The 20,900-nt window shown below is 36.1% G+C and overlaps 1 protein-coding gene across 2 annotated transcripts in view; it reads right to left on the bottom strand.

The window, feature by feature from the left end:
• Positions 1-20,900, bottom strand: part of NCAM2 (neural cell adhesion molecule 2) — a 526,095-nt gene that overhangs the window by 231,297 nt on the left and 273,898 nt on the right. The window lies entirely within an intron of this gene.

The raw sequence follows: 20,900 nt of genomic DNA, 5'->3' as shown, positions 1-20,900 counted from the left end.
TTTTTGCCTAATATTTGGAATCTTATTCGAAATCCTATACTGTCATTGTAACAATAGAAACATAAATTAACTACATTTTGGCTACCTACTAAATTATTTCCATGAAAGAAGGAAAAATATTGCATAAGAAACATGAATAAACACTATTTTCACAAGATAAATGAATTAAGTGAAGGAACGAGGACAATGGCAATAAAATAGAGGAGCTGTTTAATAAGTTTATTGTCAAATTTGAAAATAAAATAGCTGAATAGTCTAACATGTTAGAAGATAATTAGAATTATAGTTTAATACAAATTGAAAGACGTGTTTCTAATAATATGGTAGACAAGATAATGTAACTACATCCCAAACCCATTCCACCATCTCTTACTTCCAGGCACGCATTATCTGAGCTTTCAGTAAAGTAATGGAGTCTCAAGGGGGAAGAAAAATGAAGAAAAAAAAAATCTAAAAGCCAGAGTATAAAGTGCTACTGACAATCTGTGGATGGTAGTAACCAAAAGGTGCACAGATAGTACCAACATAGGATCAAAACTTGTCTATAAGAGGGGATGCTATAGAACACCAGATAACACTGGGCCAGAATAAAATTCACCCTTAGGAACAAGAAGGGGATACAATAAATCAGCCCATTAGCAGAAAGGCAGTGATAAAGAGAGTTAAGTTGTTTGTTTGTTTGTTTGGTTGGTTGGTTGGTTGGTTGTTTTAAATAGGCTCCAGGCCTAGCATGTGGAGCTTGAACTCAACCTAGAGATCAAGACCTGAGCTGAGATCAAGAGTCTGACGCTTAGAATGAGCCACACAGGCGCTTCCACATGGCCTAAGATTTTTGTAAATGAAGTTCTTCTTAACCTAAACTCATATTCTAACATTATAAAAACCATGGTCAACTAAGGCACTATGAGCAAGAGTCAATTACAACATCCAAAAGGAGAGACAGACACTCGAAATTTCAAAAAAATGGAATTAGGCTAAAAGTGTAACTTAACTATGTTGAAAACAACTAGAGAAATGAAATGTAGAATCAAAAACATAAGAAAAGAAGAAAGTATTTATCAAGAAAGACTTATGGTACATGTTTAAGCTCTTTAAAATATGTTTCCTTGTACTCTTCATCATTGAGGGATAAATTCCCTTTTTTTCAGGACACCTTTCTGGGAACCAGGCTGGCTTACATGGCTTTCTTCTCTCCTCTCGGTCTTGGGTCCAGTTTCTTTTTATAATTCCTTATTCTCAAAGAGTGCTTGGTACATATAGGGGCTCAATGAGTGTTCAAGTAATTCTAACATTTCAGGGAGAATAGATTAAGAAAAGCACAGAAGTTAGAAAGAATAGGAAGAAAACTAGTAGAACCAAGGGACAAGAGAATATCTAAAAATATAAACAAGGCCAATTCCAATGAGAATTCACAGAGGGGGACTTTTCCTTCTGAAGAATAACTAATCCTCTTGGTGCATTTAGTTTAAGTGTAATGGGCTCAGAGGCAAATTGCAAAAGTTAAGTACATTGAGATTGCCCATATAGTAAGTAAACTTGAATCTGAAGAGATGGCTGGGGCTTTGGGGATCCACAATTCTGGGCATGTGGTCAGGGGTTTTATAAATTGGGGAAGATCTGAGCATATGTACAGATAGAAAGGAAGGAGGCAGGAAAGACGGATGGCTGAAAATAAAAAGGGAATTGCCATTCTGTTCCACTTTCTTTTTTTTTTTTCTCCCTCTTCTTTGTCCTTTAAGATATTTATCCTATTTCCTTTTCTCTTTGGATCTTTAGTGTGCGCTGTTCTAAAATGTAGTCCTATGATTTCCAAACTTCAGCTAGAATCCAGTTGGATAGCGTATTTTAATTTCAAATTTTCTATGTGCAAACTGAACCCATTCCCCTTCCACCAAAAATGCCTGCTGTTCATATTCCATTTTTGGTCATCATCAATGAATTTTCAAGTCTTAGAGATATAGCCTCTGAAATATCATTTGTATGCATTCTTATTTATTTCCAACACTTTTCCCCTAATACATGGACTCATTAATTTTAATGTGAGATGTTTATTTTAATCCAAGAGAGTGATATATCAGATTCTATATTTCTTTTTCTGACTTGTACCTCTTCAAGCTTTCTTTCCATGAAGTATTTCTCAGGGTGCTGCATGCATAAGTTTCTAAAACTGTTTAATTTCACCTGCTTGTTTCAAAAGTCCTCAGAGTGGATTTGCTTAATCCAATTAATTATAATACAAATTTTAATTGAAGGAAAACTTACCTTTCCAAGTTTATTTCCAATTACTCTTTCCTAATGTTCAGCAGCTAGAGACAATCATTATTAGTTCTCCCTGCCCTCTCTCCACAGACTCACTTTCCTGCAACTGTGTGTATTCGCTCAAACTATTTCCTCTGCCTTTCTCTCCCTTTCTCATATGTCCACATAGCTGGCTACATTCTATCTTCAAAGCAAAACTAATATATCAATAACTTTACACATCTTCTTTGATAGCCTCCTCTATGGTATCACCAAATAAATATCTTTGGTCAGTAGGCATTTTCACTAAACAAATGAAATCTACATGAATGCTAATTAAATTCTCTACCTTATTTAAATGTAAATTTCTAAAGGAAGAGGCTTATCAACCTCACTTCTGTTTCTCTTAAACTGATAAAATATGAATACACAGCAGAATAATGGATAAAAACCAAGGGCTTCTTGTACAGTAGGTACAGAACACTGACAACATTGACAATATAAAATTTTAGAATGACTTCATTGCCTTAAATTGAATTTAAAGATATCAGACAGTTTGAGAAATGTCTGCCAATTATTATTTAAATAATTCCCCTCACTTGTCTTTGTAGTAAATTTGCTATTCAGAGGAAAAGTTTATAGAAAAGACAAAACTTGAAGGATGTAAGCACTTTAAATGTCAAATACAGTTCTGGATAATTTTACACTGATTTGCTAATGGGTATAATAAATAATAACCTATTCATTGTAATAAAATGAAATTGAGCCTGAAATTAATTAGTTAATTTATATTAAAATACGTGGTTAATTTTTCATTCAGTAAAAACTATCAATTCGCCCATTAATCAAGACCATATTTTTCACAGACATTTTGGTGACTAGACAAATCGTTATATTTCAGGTATTAAAGTATATGAAGAAAATACATAATTCTCTAGTTTAAAACATTTCCCAAAGGCTGGATTTGCTCTAATTGACCTCTACAGATACATTAAAACACGTGCATATTAGGAAAAACCTGGAGAACTAAAATTTAAGGTCATCTCTTATTCGTGGCTCTCGTGATTTAACATCCAGAGTTTCTTGTAATCATTCTTGACCCATAGCCACCTACAATGGTTTCATTTTGGAGCCAAATGTCAGAAGAAAATTAAAGTTTTGTAGTGTCAAAAGTTGTGTTCAGAGAAAACTGGACAGGGCTGACATATTTAATACCTACCTAGTTAATCTCTCCTTCATTTTTGTTGTCTCAAGGTACACACCAAAAAATTAATGTGTATCATAATATGAGACTTTTAGTTCATTTAGAAAAAATATTAAGCATTTTTAATTAAAATTTCTATTTAGGAATGGAATTTGAAAATAAAATGGCATTCACCGATGCTGAAAAATCTGATTTTTATGTTTTACTTTTTTTATGTATTTTGAACAGACATAGTAATGTTAAATAAAACTGTAAAGGGCATAATATTTCATAGATCAAATTCATGTAAGGACCATTACTGATTAAATATTGGAATTCTGTATAAATTAATCAATAAATCATCTTTTTTATTAAAATTGGGGTTGAATAGTAAAAAAAAAAAAAAAAAATGCCAGTATCTTCACAATAGATCCTCAAAGTAAGGAAAAGCTTTAATCCACAGATGAAAGAGTGGAGCCATGATAAATCTATGTCTTCTGCGAACCATTCTCAAAGAAATGCATGTAATATCAACCTTGAAAGTAGAGTTAGGTAAATTAAAAAATGTCTACAAAAATCAGTATTTATTAACTACACGCATTTTGCAAATCACTCTTTTAAATGCAATGGTATACAAAAATAATAAACCATAGTTCCAAACATCAAGGGAATTACAATTTATTTTGAAAAACTACAACTACATAAAATGATAAATGATAAAACAAGATGACCTGCATCAATTATGGCCACAGTGAGATTCATAACCAAGAAGGCTGCAGAGAGGGCAATAAAACTTAAAAAAAAAACAAAGAGATGTGATAAATATTATAATAAACAGAAAGAAGATAGACATTCCATATAAGGAATATATAATGATGGTGGATATTGTAGGTTAGGCAAAGTGTTCAAGGAACATTCAGAGAATAGCTAGTAAATCAATGTAAAGTAAGTTGTCTTCGTGTATAATATGGGTAATATATTATCATTGGAGAAACAGTTTTGAAAAGACATTGGAGGATCTCAAAAGCCATGATAAATGTCAAGCCTCAAATTTTTCTCCATTAATTATTTATAAATAGATACTGACATGACAAAATTGGCATTTAGTAAAGGTTAGGAAGAAGACAAGATAACTGACAAATTGAATTAAGGGGACCAACACCTTGGGGCATGTTACATTGAGTATCTGGGTTTGCTGGTGACAAAGAATATGGAAATATAGGAGTGGAGGTTACAACAAAGATCAAAATAGAAGTTATCTCTGTAATCAATTAGAACATTGGCAAAAAAGGGAAAAAGTCAAAGGTGTTAAGACCTTTCTACTTCAATGAAGCAAGGGTCACCAATGTGAAAAAGAATTATCAGGAGAAGCTAACGGAGGGAATATATGGAACTAGAATTTATTTCCTAAATGACAATTATTTCTCAAAATAGAACACAGGCAACATTTTAACGAAGGTAACTGCTATCATAGCAAAGCTTAAACTAATATTTATAATTTAAGCACGCACATCAAATAGCAGATATTCAAAAGAGCTTTTCTTAATTTATAGGAATATAAATATAATGAAGTCATTGGCATTTCTAAGTTCCATGAGGGGCCCCAGAGCCTGTTGCAATTTAATACAACATTTAACAACGGCATTTAAAATGGCCAGTTTATCCCCTGCAGAGGAGTAAAAACTGACAACTTAATCAGTCTACTACATGCCTCACACAAAGCAAAGCTGGATCCACTTAAAATTCAACAGACATGCAGAGAGAACTTAAGGCACTGATTTATCTTGGTACAATGACTTGTAACATTTTTCAAGCAAGCACTTTTATACCTTGGCCTCCACATCAAGGAACTTGGGAGAATTAAGGCACTTACCAAATAATCATAGAAACTCTCAAGGAGTCTTACTTATTGAAAGTTCTTACAAACTGTTAATTATACCAAATGAGTATGATTCTTTTCAATTTTTCATTGAAAACATTTTAAAACTATATCTGCTTTAAGAGAATTATGTATATAGTTTACTTATTCACTTTTTTATTATTGAATATCCATATCACTACATGACAACAGTCTAAGTGGTTTATTAGATTTTTAAAATGCTCAAGAAAATTCAGAACCTTTGAAGCATTTAAGAAAGAAATACTCTGTTATCAAACACTTTAGGAAACTTGATGGCTATGAATGTTTTATCAAAACTACTTTTATTTACTTTATTTCTATGTATTTATTTATGTATTTATTTGTTTATGTATGTATTTGTTTTAAAGGGAGAGAGAGCTAGCAGGGAAGAGGGGCAGAGAGGGAAGAAAGTGAGAAAGAGAGAGAGAGAATCTCAGGCAGGCTGGGTGTTGACACAGGGCTCGATTCCACAATCCAGGGATCATGACCTGAGCTGAAAGCAAGAGTTGGATGCTCAACAGACTGAACCACCCAGGCTCCCCTATAAAAACTATTTTTAAATCATTTTTTTCATCTAAGTTTACCAAGATGAAGTTAAGCTTTTTAGCATAATTCCTCTCCAACTCTGTGATATATTTTAATTTATTTTCCTATCCTAAGTTAGGAAAATAAATTTTGCAGTTGCTAGATCACCTGGGCCCTTTTATTTATTTATTTATTTTTTTAAATTTTTTTTTTCAACGTTTATTTATTTTTGGGACAGAGAGAGACAGAGCATGAACGGGGGAGGGGCAGAGAGAGAGGGAGACACAGAATCGGAAACAGGCTCCAGGCTCCGAGCCATCAGCCCAGAGCCCGACGCGGGGCTCGAGCCCACGGACCGCGAGATCGTGACCTGGCTGAAGTCGGACGCTTAACCGACTGCACCACCCAGGCGCCCCACCTGGGCCCTTTTAAAAGCAACTGGTCTACCTCCTTAATGCTTCTGTTTCAATTGGCCCCTTCCTGCCAAGCTATAGACACTGTTTAATCACTTACATCCTAATAATAATAATAATAATAATAATAATAATAATAAATGAAATAAACAAAAAAAGAAAACAAAACAAAATAAGCAAATAAGATAAAATGGGAAATCACCCTTTCCTTGCCTTTTTCTCAAATTACTATGGTATATCCTACTTGTCTTATCACCTTATTGAAGAAAGAAAGAAAGAAAGAAAGAAAGAAAGAAAGAAAGAAAGAAAGAAAGAAAGAAAAGAAAGGAAAAGAAAAGGAAAGAAAAAAGAAAGAAGGGAGAAAGGAAACAAGAAAGAAAGAAAGAAAGAAAGAAAGAAAGAAAGAAAGAAAGAAAAGAAAGGAAAAGAAAAGGAAAGGAAAGAAAAAAGAAAGAAGGGAGAAAGGAAACAAGAAAGAAAGAAAGAAAGAAAGAAAGAAAGAAAGAAAGAAAGAAAGAAAGAAAAACTCTTGATGTCCCCAATCATTCTTTATTCTATGCCTATTTACTTCTGTCCTCCTCATTCACTTAATAAGTTTGCCATTCCTAAGGTCAATCACACCATCTAATTTTCAAATCCAATAACAATTTTCAGCTTTTAAAAGTTTTGACTTAATGAAGGATGAGACACTGCTGTTTAATTTAACTGTCCAATTCCTTGATTCCTACATATTTATTCTCTGCTCACTTTTCTATTTCCTCCTATTTTAGTCTTTTTGAATACATTGATTCTTCTTATAGCCTTAAATCTTTATATTTCTTAGCAATCTCTTCTTTGTTTTCTTCTCTTGGAGTTTTATATACTTTCTTCTACTCCAAATACATATATGATGTTTATTATGTGCCAGGCAGTGTTTTAATCAGTGCATCTAAAATAATTTACTTAATTCTTAAACAGTCCTATTAAGCAGGAACTATTTTCATTCCTATTTCAGTGGTGAGAAAGTTGAGGCAAAGGATGGTTTCATGAGTTGCTAAAGGTCACTCATGCAATACATAGTGAAGCCAGATTTCAATCAGCAATTCGTGCTTGGTCTTTTTGATCTTAAGTACTTCACTATGTCCTTCACACATATTCTAAAAATGTCCACTATAATCTGGCTCCATTGTAAACACTCAAAACTCAGCTTCCATTTGCACACCATCCCCTCTTCTATGTTAATTATACACAGAATTCGTGTGTATCCCCCATCATCATTTTTGAGACCCAGAAATATATTTGCTAATACCTACTACACTTATTTACTTAAAAAACTTTTATATTTTCCAAAATCATCACAAAACTCAAGATCATTCTCTTCGTGTCATAACCCATTCATTATTCTTTATCTGAAGTTATGCTATTATTATCTATTAAATCTAGTTTGCCAAATAAACTAGAAATATCCAAGATTATTTCACTCTCTTCTCTCATAAATATAAAACTCATAAAATGGAACTTACTCTTCATTTGGATGTCTCTCAAATCTGCTTCCATTTTGCATCCTCACTGACTTAGTTTGGTCCAGAAGAAAGTCCATAATAAATATATGTGCACACTACTAGGTATTTACTCAAAAAATACAAAACTACTAATTCAAAGGGATACATGCACTCCAGTGTCTACAGCAGCTTTATCTCCAACAGCCAAATTATGGAAAAAGCCCAAGTGTCCACTGACTGATGAATGGACAAAGAAGATGTGCTGTAGAGTGAAATCTTGGGTTGCCTGGGTGGCTCAGTCGGTTAAGCTTCCAACTCTTGATTTCAGCTCAGGTCATGATCTCATGGTTCCTGAGATCGAGTTCCCCACGGGGCTCTGCACTGGCAGCACTCCATGACAGCATGGAGCCCACTTGGGATCCTCTCTCTCTGCCCCTATTCCTCCCTCAAAATAAATAAACAATAAAAATAAGAATGAAATCTTGCTAACTGCAATGTTATGGATGGAGCTAGAGAGTATTATGCTGAGCAAAATAAATCAGTCAGAGAAAGATAAATACCATATTATTTCACTCATATGTGGAACTTAAGAAACAAAGCAAATTAGAAAAGGGGAAAAAAAAGAGAAAGCCAAACCAAGAAATAGGCTTCTAACTACAGAGAAGAAACTGATGGTTACCAGAGGGGAAGTGGGTAGCATGATGGGTAAAATAGGTGATGGGGATGAAGGATATCACTTGTGATGAGCACCAAGTGCTGTATGTAACTGTTGAATCACTATATTGTACACCTGAAACTAATATTATGTCGTGTGTTAACTAACCAGAATCTACATAAAAACTTTAAAAAATGTGTGCATAAACAAAGTGATATGATGGGAAATGAAACAAAAACAAATGAAAATTTCTTATTAATATTTATCCATGGATGTTTCTGCTGGTTACACTGAATAAAAAGCAATTTTAAGTTCACTTTTATTCTCTATAGATTATTCTATTTTTGAGAATCTATATCTTGCTAAATTTATGAAAATTTCCATAAATTAAATTAATGACATATTAAGTGGCTTTTGAGTAAAAGGTATTGATACCATGGATTATTCAGTGATTATGTTTGTGGGGTGTGTGTGTGTGTGTGTGTGTGTGTTTCAATCTACACATGAATTTTACATGTGAATATAAATGTACAAAAATGTCATTCCAGTGACTGGTACTCAAAAAGTACTCAAAAAGAGAATGTGTGAAGAAAAAGAAAGGGCAAATAGGGATAAAAAGAGAGAACTACAAGTGAAAGGGAAAACATTTGTAAGGAAATGTCACGAAATGATGAACTTGGGAAGACCACAGTGGTGAGGCAATGTATTTGATGATCATTACACTCTCATATGTCACTGAACCACAACACTGAGCAAAAATCAATCACTTATGTTTTGAGATGCTGCCACATGTCAAGCATTTAAAAACCTGGGCTTACCAAGAAATTAAACTGAATAAATCATACCAAAGAGGAAATGTTTGTGAAATGAAGTTCATGCTGATTCAAATATATTTTTTTTGTTTTGAAAACAAAATTATTTTTTTTCCTAAAATACATTGTTTGAAATGAAATAACATGCAGCAAGGTTAGAAGGAGATGTAGAAGTTGAAACTCCAAATTTAAATAAACTTCATCACATAGCATACTCAGCAAAATAGTTTATAAACAAAAGTAAAATAATTGTTACTTTAATACTTATAAAACAGGAAGCAATGAGACCATCTGTCCCATATTTTAAGATAAACCTTTTTTCTTAAATCACTTAATGTAAATAAAAGTAAAAAATACCCTTTCATGCCAATTAGTCTGGAAAATGTCATTTGAGTGATGAATGAAAAAATCTGTGCTTACGTAATAGGTAGTCCTGGAGTCCATTACCAGACCAAGCACAGCTCACTCATCACTTATTTTGAGTGTGACATTTAATTAAAACTAAAATATCGTGAAGTGGCTGCTAAGTCCAAGTTCTACATCTAATCCAAGTTTATTTCAACAGACACCACTTAGACATGTAACTTATTAGCTTCCTTGATGAAACCAGCATAGAACATTGTGTGAAATTTTGAATCACTGCTAATACCATGCAGTAATAAATTAAATTAAGGAAGAGTGTTTGCACTGGGCCTAATTCCTAAGTGTCTGGATGCCTGTGTAAGTGCTTTGTCTACTCCAAGTGTGTGGACTTTCTCTCCAGATTAAGGTTAGCCTAAACCTTATTCAGAAGCTTGACAAATCAGACATCACACATGTGTCACAACACAGCTCCGCCAGAATGTCTGACCTTCCTTCTTTTCCTGAGTCATTTTTCAGGACTGGCCATTCAACACTTCAGTGCTTATCAGCATATCTTGATATACATTGTCAGAAAATGTGAAACCTTTTTTGCAACCTTTGTTGCAAATTCTACTATGAAACAGTGCAGAAAAAAAAGCAAGAACATGTCCTTCTTAGCTTTAGGGACAAAAATATTTTCAATTAGAAGTACTACAATAAGGGACCAATGAAAGATGTCCTTAATGTAAGAGTATCCTAATTTCTTTTGGTTGGTACAAATCATAAAATTACTATAACATGAGTACAGTATGTCATAGGGTCCACAATATTTCTATAGGAATGTACTCTTTTAAGGTAAACAACTTTGAAAGAACATTATAAGTCATGAATCATAATATTTTTAAAGGTTTTCCGGGGCGCCTGGGTGGCTCAGTCGGTTGAGCGTCCGACTTCAGCTCAGGTCATGGCCTCATGGTTGTGAGTTCGAGCCCCGTGTCGGGCTCTGTGCTGACAGCTTAGAGCCTGGAGTCTGCTTCGGATTCTGTGTCTCCCTCTCTCTCTGCCCCTCCCCTGCTCATGCTCTGTTTCTGTCTCAGAAATAAATAAGCATTAAAAAAATTAAAAAAATAAAGGTTTTCAATAGCATGGCGTAACAATGACTACTAGAATAAAAATTACATTTACAATTCAAAGATATATGGAATTATTTACTCATTAATTGAGTGGCTCACTCAACAACCATGTATGGAATCACTGAGTAGATTCAACTGAGCACATAATTAAAGTTCATATAACCACAAGAAAAATATTTCACTAAGACGAAAGTTTATACTTTCATGAAATCAACAATTTAAATGTTAAAGATACCAACAGCAGTTCTGTTTTTTAGGCCCCCAAATCAACAATAACTTTAATTTTGACAAGGGATGTGTATATTTAATACTAAGATTAAGTATTACAAAAGGCAAGCGTATTTTGCAAATCATTTATTTAAATGTGTTCATACAGACATGGAAGGAAAGCCAGAGAAATTTAAAAAACAGCAAATTAGTTTGGATGGTTAAATACAGAGAAAACTTTGTGTTCTTTTTTAACATATATTTATTTATTTTGAGAGAGAAAGAAAGCGAGAAAGAGGCAGAGAGAGAGGGAGAGAATCCCAAGCAGGCTCTGCACTGTCAACACAGAGCTTGATGCAGGGCTCAAATTCAAGAGCCATTAGATCATGACCTGAGCCATAATCAAGAGTCAGATACTTAACTGACTGAGCCACCCAGATGTCCCAAGAAACATGTTTTTTTGTTTTTTGTTTTTTCTGAAAGTATTTTAAGCATCTCAGTCTTAGATTATTATAGCCTGAAGGTACCTACGGGATCCCTAATCTAGTGACTGGAAAGGGGTCCAGAAGGTTTATCTGTTTAGGAAGTGCCCAGGATAAAGCAGAAGTGGGTCTGTGCTTCAACTACTTATCCCTGGCCTGAACTAACGTTAGATCTCCAAAATACTTGGTGCTATCTCGTTGGAAACTTAGTGAAAGAGCAGTCTGCTTCCCTCCTCAGAAGGGAGGAAAAACTGACTTGGGGGCAATCCTTTCCAGATGGAAGAGAACAGTTAGCCTACCCCCTCTCCCAGGGAGCTGAGTGAATCAGAAAAGAGACGTAAAACTTGGAGTTGCCAGGACTCATTCTTCCATGGTATGGCTTCCTAGTTTGGGCTAACATAACAGAATGAGAGGTTTTCCACTGGTTGAGAAGAAGGCCGAAATCAGAGAAAATGGAGCTCACAACTCTGTGTGGCTCTATGTGTGAACAGGCTCTAGGTGTGAACAGCAAGTCCATAAATGGTGACTGTCTAACAGCCTGAGGCAACCAAGAAAAACTCAGTGTGACACAATCAGTAAAGAGAATAAGAGTTAGTACTGTTATGTTGTTCTTGACTCCTGTGTGGTGTGGGACGATGTCCCCAAACCCACAGGAGTCTCATATAGCAGAAAGTGGCATCAGTCATTAGGCTTGCTGTGGGGGTCCCCCGGCGAGAGGTAAGTAACTGGCTTTGAGGCCCATACCTGCCAGGAACAGGACAGAAACTGTGGGTGAACTCTGAGCAGTCCTCCTCTCCAACGGTAACTGAAATGGAGCTGAGGCAGCATGAGGGAATCCCTCGTCCCTGACCTACCTCTAAGTACAAACCACATATTCAGCAGCAATTTATCTAAGACACCAGTTCAAGGGTCAGAAACCCTAGCAGAGCTGGAAACAAAACAAAAACCAACATAAAACAAAACAAAAAATAAAAACTGTAGCGGAAGCAAGGACCAGAGTGCAAGCATGTCCCTAAGAGCCACTCCCCCCAAGAACTACAAGTTTTCATAAGAAAGTTTCCCCTCCACATCAGACACACAGATGCTATCTGCGGAAGGTGATAGGAAAGACAGAGTTTGGGGCGCCTGGGTGGCTCAGCCGGTCGAGCGTCCGACTTTGGCTCAGGTCATGATCTCACTGCTCATCAGTGCTAGGCGGACAGCTCAGAGCCTGGAGCCTACTTTGGATTCTGTGCCTCCCTCTCTCTCTCTCTCAAAAATAAACATTATTAATGTTTATTAAATTTAAAAAAAGAAAAAAATTAAAAAGAGATTGAGAGTTTACCTGAAAGATACTGAATCAACTGTATAAATGGGAATAAACCAAGATTCTGTCTTTGGTCTGATGTAAAGTGTCTGATACAAGGTAAATACTAAACAAGTGTTAACTGCTCTCACTGTAATCCCTCCTCTTAATTAGCTCTAGAGGTGCTCACAAAGATAAATTTAATACCTTTGTTTGTTTTACGTAAGAGAACTGCTTCATGCATACACAACACTAAGTTAAGACTGCCATTCAAAATTGTATTTATAGTTTTCCTTCCAAATAAGCTGAGAAATTATTTATTCAATCCAAATGTAATCAGTATTTATTTGAGCAACATTTGTTCACTTCTGTCTTAGTGCATTCAGGCTGCTATAATAAAGTACCCTAAACTGGGTGGCTTATAAACAACAAACATGCATTTCTCAGTTCTGAAGGTTGGGAGTCCAAGATCGTGGTACTTCTGGAAAAGGCCCTTTCCCAGACCTCAGACCATGGGAAGACACAAAAAGGAGTGTGAAAAGAGAAGGAGAGCTCTTTGGGGTCTCTTTTATAAGGATGCTAATCTCATCAAGAGGGCTCCACCCTCCAAAACCTTATCACCTCCAGAGGTCCCACTTTCTAACATCAATATACTGAGCATTAGGATGCTACCATGTTAGTTCTGGAAGGGCACATTCAGATCAGAGAGGCCTCCATTCAACAATGCTGACTGAAGTACTAAAGATTTCTTCCCCCAGGAAGGATTTTCTTCAACAGTCTGTGGAACTTGTTGACATATGCACAAATAATATAAAAATTTCCGGGGCTCATTTCCATGATACCCACTACCTTGGTGAGGGGCAGGAAAAGCAGTGCAAAATTTGAAGTTTTATCCTTTGGAACAACAACAACAACAAACAACAACAACAACAACAAAAAGGTCATGACTCAGTCACCATTTACAGAAAATTAGGGACTGGATAGTTATGATAAATCTTATTTTAATGTGATAAACACACTTGCAGTAACCAAATTTCTAAATCAACGCTAAGAAAAATTAGAATAGCATCGAAGTGATTAATTTCTGCAAAACTAGTATAGGAATAAATGTAAATACTTAATTGTGTCATATGTTTCAAGTTCTGTCACATGTAAGTATGACTCCTTCCCCAACTAGACCCTTTGAAAGTTGCTTGATACATAAGAAGTCTCCTCAGACCTTGTCCCATGAAGCCCCTCTTCAACATGTCAGGCCTCCTATTTCTTCCGTTCTCTTTCACCTTACAGAATTAGGTTGTCTTTCTCTCTCTCTCTATGTCTCTTTGTGTCTATAGCTCCTTCATCATTCCACTCTTGCTAACTTACCATATTTGAGAGATAATTTTTGGTTTATATGGCCATATCTCTAATTCAAATTTGCTGAGAAAAGACAATGCCTTACTCAATTTATTAAATGCCCTGGAACATCACAGGCATCCATTTCCTTTCCTAAATAATAAATGTATACATGAGTTGGATATTTGTTTAAAAATCAGTATGTCAAAAAAATCTGAATTTACCCAATAAAAAGATGCAAATTGATTACTCATTCCCATCCCCAAGAGAGGGTACTTATTTAACTTGTATTTTTAAAAGATATTCTAGAATCAGACCATTTCATTTTATCATCAGGGAATGAAAAAAACAAATCTGAATATATACTATTTGATTGATTGATTGATTTGTTGATTGCAAAGAAACTGAATTATTACTGTATCAGTGAGTTCTATGATAGGTTTCAAAACCAAAATAACACCCCCACCTATTCGTTAATCTTTTTCATTCAAACCAACCATATCTCATGCAATTGTGTTAGTACTGGGGATGACAAAGATATTTTATACTTTAATATTTTGTGACTTAGCTTAGAACTTTTTTTTCCCCTACAGTTAATTTATTCATTTTGAGAGAGAAAGAGAGCAAGCAAGGGAGGGGCAGAGAAATAAAGAGAGAGAGAGAGAGAGAATCCCAAACAAGCTCCCCACTGTCAGTGCAGAGCCCGATGCAGGGCTCTAACTCATGAACTCCAAGATCATGACCTGAGCTGAAATCAAGAATCAGATGCTTAACCAACCAAGCCATCCAGTTGCCCCAAGAACCTTAACAGAAGTAAAGAAAGAGTATATATAGAATACATATACTTACTAGTACATTTTGAACACAAATATTTTAAAATAGAATATTAACAGTAAAAATGTATCCTATAACTCAAATAACGCTCAACTTTGTCTACTTGTTCTATATTAATTAAATTTATGTGACTGCGTTATAGTTGTGCTTTTAAAAAACTTCTTCAGTTACTCCCTTTAGACACAAGTCCAAGTGGTCAGGAAACTGGTCAGAGCTCAAAACGTACAGCTGGACCTACGAATAACAGAATGATGCATATATCTACAGATCCCCTCAATCACTGAAAATTTATATAAGTGGGCTGCCCCTCCCCACTATGTATGTATTAGTGTAGCTGGCTCAGAAAAATCAAGTTACCTGTTCTTTCTCTTACATCTCTGGCTCCCAGATTCTTGATTTTATTTGTTGTACCATTTGCTCTGGTAAAAATTTAGAAGACACTGTTAGATTTCTTGAGCTCTTACAGTCTCAGATGACAAGTAACCTGCTCTAATCACAGCCACAAGGATTCCATAGGACACTTTCTCTGGCTTCTAAAGTTCCTGAAGATTTTGTCTCTCATACAGAATGAGGGATAAAATTATGTACAGTTTACCTCATTTTCCACTTAATTGACAAAAGGATGTGCTTGGCTGTCAAGTCCGTGATTACTCTGGTAACCAGTCTTTGTTCCTAACTTGCAGAGAAATTGGTTGTATTCTAACTCAATCCATCATTTAATTTTACAAGGCAAAGTGTTTACAGTTTAATGGCAATCCAAGGCAAGTCGTTTCTTTTTTATCTTGTTTATCTGAAAGACTGGAAGACTATGAAGTTCACCTCCTACACACAGAAAGCCTATAATAATGACTCGTAGAACTGGATATTCTAAATCCCTGCAGAGTCCTGCTCTATATTAGCAGCTTGATTAAAAAGATGAATGATTGCAGGTCCAATGCAGAAAAGCCAAACGAGGACACAAACACAGACATCTTCAAAGATGCTTCTGGTAAAGAACAAAGGACTACTGCTTTTCTAGCATTACTGAGTACACACCATTCAAAGTCAAGACACTCTCTGTAATATTACATGAAGCTGACTTCCAAGATATATAGGGTCTCTTCTGCATGGGGATCACAGATGTTTCCAATGCACAGAAGTGACTTCTTCTAGTTTCTTCTAGAAGTGACTTCTTCATTAACAGGTTAGTACTTGAATTTTTAGGCTAAGAAGCCATAATATAATTGAAATATATTGTTACTTGTTCTTTACATTGGACTTGTGTGAAGCTTTGTTTTCTGCAGTTGCAAATAGGATCTTTCTTTAGAAATGTACATCGGGGCGCCTGGGTGGCGCAGTCGGTTAAGCGTCCGACTTCAGCCAGGTCACGATCTCGCGGTCTGTGAGTTCGAGCCCCGCGTCGGGTTCTGGGCTGATGGCTCAGAGCCTGGAGCCTGTTTCCGATTCTGTGTCTCCCTCTCTCTCTGCCCCTGCCCCGTTCATGCTCTGTCTCTCTCTGTCCCAAAAAAAATAAATAAACGTTGAAAAAAAAAAAAAAAAAAGAAATGTACATGATTAGGGGCACCCGGGTGGCTCAGTCGGTTAGGTATCCGACTCTTGATTTCAGCTCAGGTCATATTCTCACAGTTCATGAATTTGAGCCCTGCATCGGGCTCTGAACTGACAGTGAAGAGCCTGCTTGGGATTCTCTCTCTCCCCCCTCTCTCTCTTTTCCCTTCTCTCTCTCTATCTCTCTGTCCCCCCACCCCACTGGCATGCACATACACTCTCTCTCAAAATAAATAACAATTTTTTTTTAATGTATGTGATTATATAGGGACTGAATTTTAGGTCATCAACAAGTGGAGGAAAGACTCTATTTTAGTCTCTGAATGTGGGACACACTCCAACAATCAAGGGTATCCAACAGTTCTTGTGTATGTAGGATGATCTAAGCAGTCATCAGTCAACTTTACACAACCCAGGTGAAATAATCGACCTCTATATGCAGGGAAAGGGACCAGTCTGGTCTCCAGTAACATCTATAGTAATCTAATAATTGAAAATACTATTATTTCTGCTCTCATCCTGGTCTGCTCTGCAATGGATTGAAGATATGTGTTCCCCTAAAATTCATATGTTGACCCCAATGTGATGGAAGTATGAAGTGAGGCCTCTGGGAGGTAATCAGATCATGTGAGTGGAGCCCTCATGATGGGATCAGTGGCCTTGTAAAAGGGACTCTACATAGCCCTTTCATTCTATTTCTACCATGTGAAGATTCAATAAGAAGTAGGCAGTCTGTAGCCTTGGAGAGGGCCCTCACCAGACTTGACCGTGCTGGCACCCCTGTTCTTAGACTTTCAGCCTCCACAATTGTAAGGAATAAATATTTGTTGCTTAAGCTACCCAGTCTATGGTAATTTGTTATAGCAGCCTGAATTAAGACATATCTGAACCTGTTCTATCCTATCTTACTGAAAATTCATCTTCAAACATTGACTTAGGTGGGGCTACGTACATATATTAAAAAGGCAGTTACCTCAGTGCTTACTCATCTGGTGTCAGTCATAACCAGGGACCATATTTGAGGGCTAAATTCTCAATGAAACTATATTCCGGGGAAAACAGCAATTACTGAAAGAGTCTGACACCCTGAAACTCTTAGGCCTAATCACCATAGTCTAGTGTAGGTTGGGCATAGCTCAGCCTATGCCAAAAACCTTGCAACTGTTAACAGGGAACTTACTACATGCCAAGTACTATTCTAGGCAGTCAGGTTACATTTTTGAAGAAGACAGACATCCCTACCCTTGTGAAGCTTCCATTCCAGCAGGTGGGAGACAGACTAATATGAGAAATAAGTAGTGCTATGGAAAAACACTAATTACGGAAATAATCTGTGCCATGGGGAGAAAACAAAAACATGGACCATTCTTCAGAATACTTTGATAAAAGTGTTTTAGTCAAATACTTTGAAAGGCACTGTATCACATAAGCTAAAACACCATCAGATGAAGGACAGACTATATAATGCTAGCAGCAAATTACTCCCTCCTGGCCACAATGCCAGGGATGCAGAAGTAAGCAAGATAGCATACAGGGTTCATAGCGTAGTGAAGCCCTACTTGATTAAAATGGCCAGCCTTAGATCCTGGAAGGGAAATTCTTTAACAAAGTGAGACACAAAAAGCACTCCAGTCTCTTCAATATATAGGGCATACCTCCCAGGGAAGTCTGGAAGCTACTGATAAGCTATAGCACTGGAAAGCCTGATTCTAGTGCCAAGTGCCATGACCAGTCCCAAAAAGCACGGAGAGACATTATGACCGCAAACTTCAAAAGACTTCAGAATACCAACACTCCTGCTCTTTACCCCAAACCTAGACTGGGCAACTGAAGAATATTGCATAGTAGAATAGGGTCAATTTCAGTAATTTGCACGATAAGAAGATGATGGGCCAGATGACTGGTTATCGTGAAGTCTTCAAACCCAACCTCTTTTCAAAAGATCTTCCAGAGGTGGGCACATGGGCCAAAGGGTATGCCAACTGATCAATATCACATTTACTCATCATTCACAAACATGGCCCATATAGCAAATAAAATTTAAGTCACAAATAACAGTTTTGATTATAGGCAATTGGCCAATACTTCTGAGGAAGGGTCATGAATTATTAGGAGCTCAGGTTTTGGCAACACTTGATTAAGAGAACCAGGTCTTTCCACTCAATAGCTATGAAGTGTCCATTGGCTTTCTTGATGTCTCCTAGTTTCAAATTCTTCATCTGCAAAGTGGCAGATGAACACCACTGAATTCATAGAGTCTTTCTAAGAATTAAAATGAATAATAATAGAACAAGCTTAATAAAGGGTTTGACCCATAGTTAAAGAAAATAAATAAGATAAAAAAACAAAAATAAATTTGGACTATCTTGGTTTTTAAACTCCTGTAGTTCAATCCTTGTTTTGGTATTTGCTTCTGATCAATGCTTTTGGTTTGACTATTCTTAAAATTCTCCCTTTTGATTCTTGGATTTGGCATTCAGAAAAGGTTTCAGGTTTTACAATTTCTCTGTGTTTCAAACTTTCTAGTATCCTCCCTCATATGAGAGTTAACATATCTCACTGAGTTCTGATGCCAAAACCTGAGCTCATAATCATGAGCAACCCTGCTTCAGAAATCTTGGCCAGCTGCCTACTGGGCTCTAGAACCCCACTGTCTAAGCTGGTTTCCTGATATCTATAAGTTTGAAAGTATAGGCAATTTATTTTTAACAGTGTCCTAATATAACAACACAACAATTTTCTAAAGATTGGCTGATTTGGGGAAAATTCAGTTAAATAGTATTTATTAAGAAGGAATTGTTCTAGGTACTTTTAGGATTACAAAAATAAATCAGCTGAAGCTCAAATTAAGTAATTGCATCAGTTCATTAACTTCATCATTAATACATTAAGTTAATTAATACATCAAAAAATGAAGTCTTCATACTCCGTTAGGAATTTTTGCAAAAAAAAAAAAAATGCCACGAACAGATTCTTTAGATTTCAATGTTTCTGGACATATTTTTTGATAACAAAAACTAACATTTAAAGAGAAGAAAAAATGAAGAGATGATGATTAATTTAGTGGGAAACATGAGCCATACCCAACCGTATTAATATTCAAGAAAGAATGCGGGAATGGGGGCGCCTGGGTGGCTCAGTCAGTTAAGCATCAGATTTCTGCTCAGATCATGATCTCACAGCTTGTGAGCTCCATATCAAGCACTGCTGACAGCTCAGAGACTGGAGCCTGCTTCAATTCTGTTTCCCTCTTTCTCTTCCCCTACCCCGCTCGTGCCCTCTGTCGGTTATAAATAAATAAATGTGAAAAAAATAAAGAAAAAAAGAATGTGGGAACGTGCATAAGCAAAGTGTGATAGTAGTAAAAAGAAGGCAACGTTAATACTGACAGTGTTGTGGATGGACTTTAGAAGAAGCAGTACAAAAGCTACTTATTCAGCAAATGGAATCAGAGAGAAAGAAAAATACCCCGAGAACATGGAAAGAACAAAATCAAGAACACAAGGAAGGAAAACAAAAAGACATTTTCCAGTAGTTTTGGTACATTTGACAATTTAGATCTAAATTGTTGGGATGCTTCTAAAGCCATAGAAATAGGCTGAACATTAGTATATGCTATAACTTAAATGGAAGTCTTGGACCTGACTGAGGGGTAGGAATATGATGACTCTGCAGGGGCAGAGAAGGAAGGAAGTGAGGGGAGGGGGAGTGGGAATGAGAGAAGAAAGAAAAAGAAAAGTTTGGAAGTCTGACAGAAGATGATTTCATTTTCAATTTATAATCGATTCTGGCTACTACTTTATCCAGTGTAATTTCTCACATGTTTAAGAACACAATAAGAGCACACGGATATGAGATTTTTTTAAGTTTATTTATTTATTTTGAGAGAGTGTGTGTGAGCTGGGGAGGGGCAGAGAGAGAGAGGGAAACAGCAAATCCCAAACAGGCTCTGTGCTGTCTCCATGGAGCCCAACATGGGGCCCGATCCCACAAACCGTGAGATCATGACTTGAGCCCAAACCAAGAACTGGATGCTTAACCTACTGAGCCACCCAGGTGTCCTGGGTATGGGAATATTTTTATTTGTTTAATTGCTTGATATAAAGTAGTATGATTACTTAATCCATGTAACTGTTCTATTTATGTCACTCTTGTTTTATTTTTATTTCATTTTTGGAAGATTTTCCTGAGGGCATGTGGGTGGCTCAGTTGGTTAAGCATCCAACTCTTCATCTCTGTCGCTCCCCTGCATGGGTATGCGCTCTCTCTCTCTCTCAAAAATAAATAAATATTTAAAAAAAGATTTTCTTGTGCATCTCATATTTTGGTATCTTCCATAATCTAACTTTTTTCTTTAAAAATTGTATTTGTATAGGTTATAAACAAAGAGTTAGATCCAGTGTTCGATAAATTTATATGTTAAGAGTAATTCTACTTAATGCATGTTAGAGAAAGAGAAAGATCACGGGGCTTTTTTTAATGACATATAATCAAAAAGAAAAACAAAACAAAACAAAAAACTGCATT

Source organism: Puma concolor, chromosome C2 (genome assembly GCF_028749965.1).
Source record: "Puma concolor isolate L17-30 chromosome C2, mPumCon1.1.hap2, whole genome shotgun sequence".
Classification (NCBI taxonomy): Eukaryota; Metazoa; Chordata; class Mammalia; order Carnivora; family Felidae; genus Puma; species Puma concolor.
The sequence above is the reverse complement of the archived record's forward strand: the minus strand, read 5'-3'. Positions and strand labels throughout refer to the sequence as shown.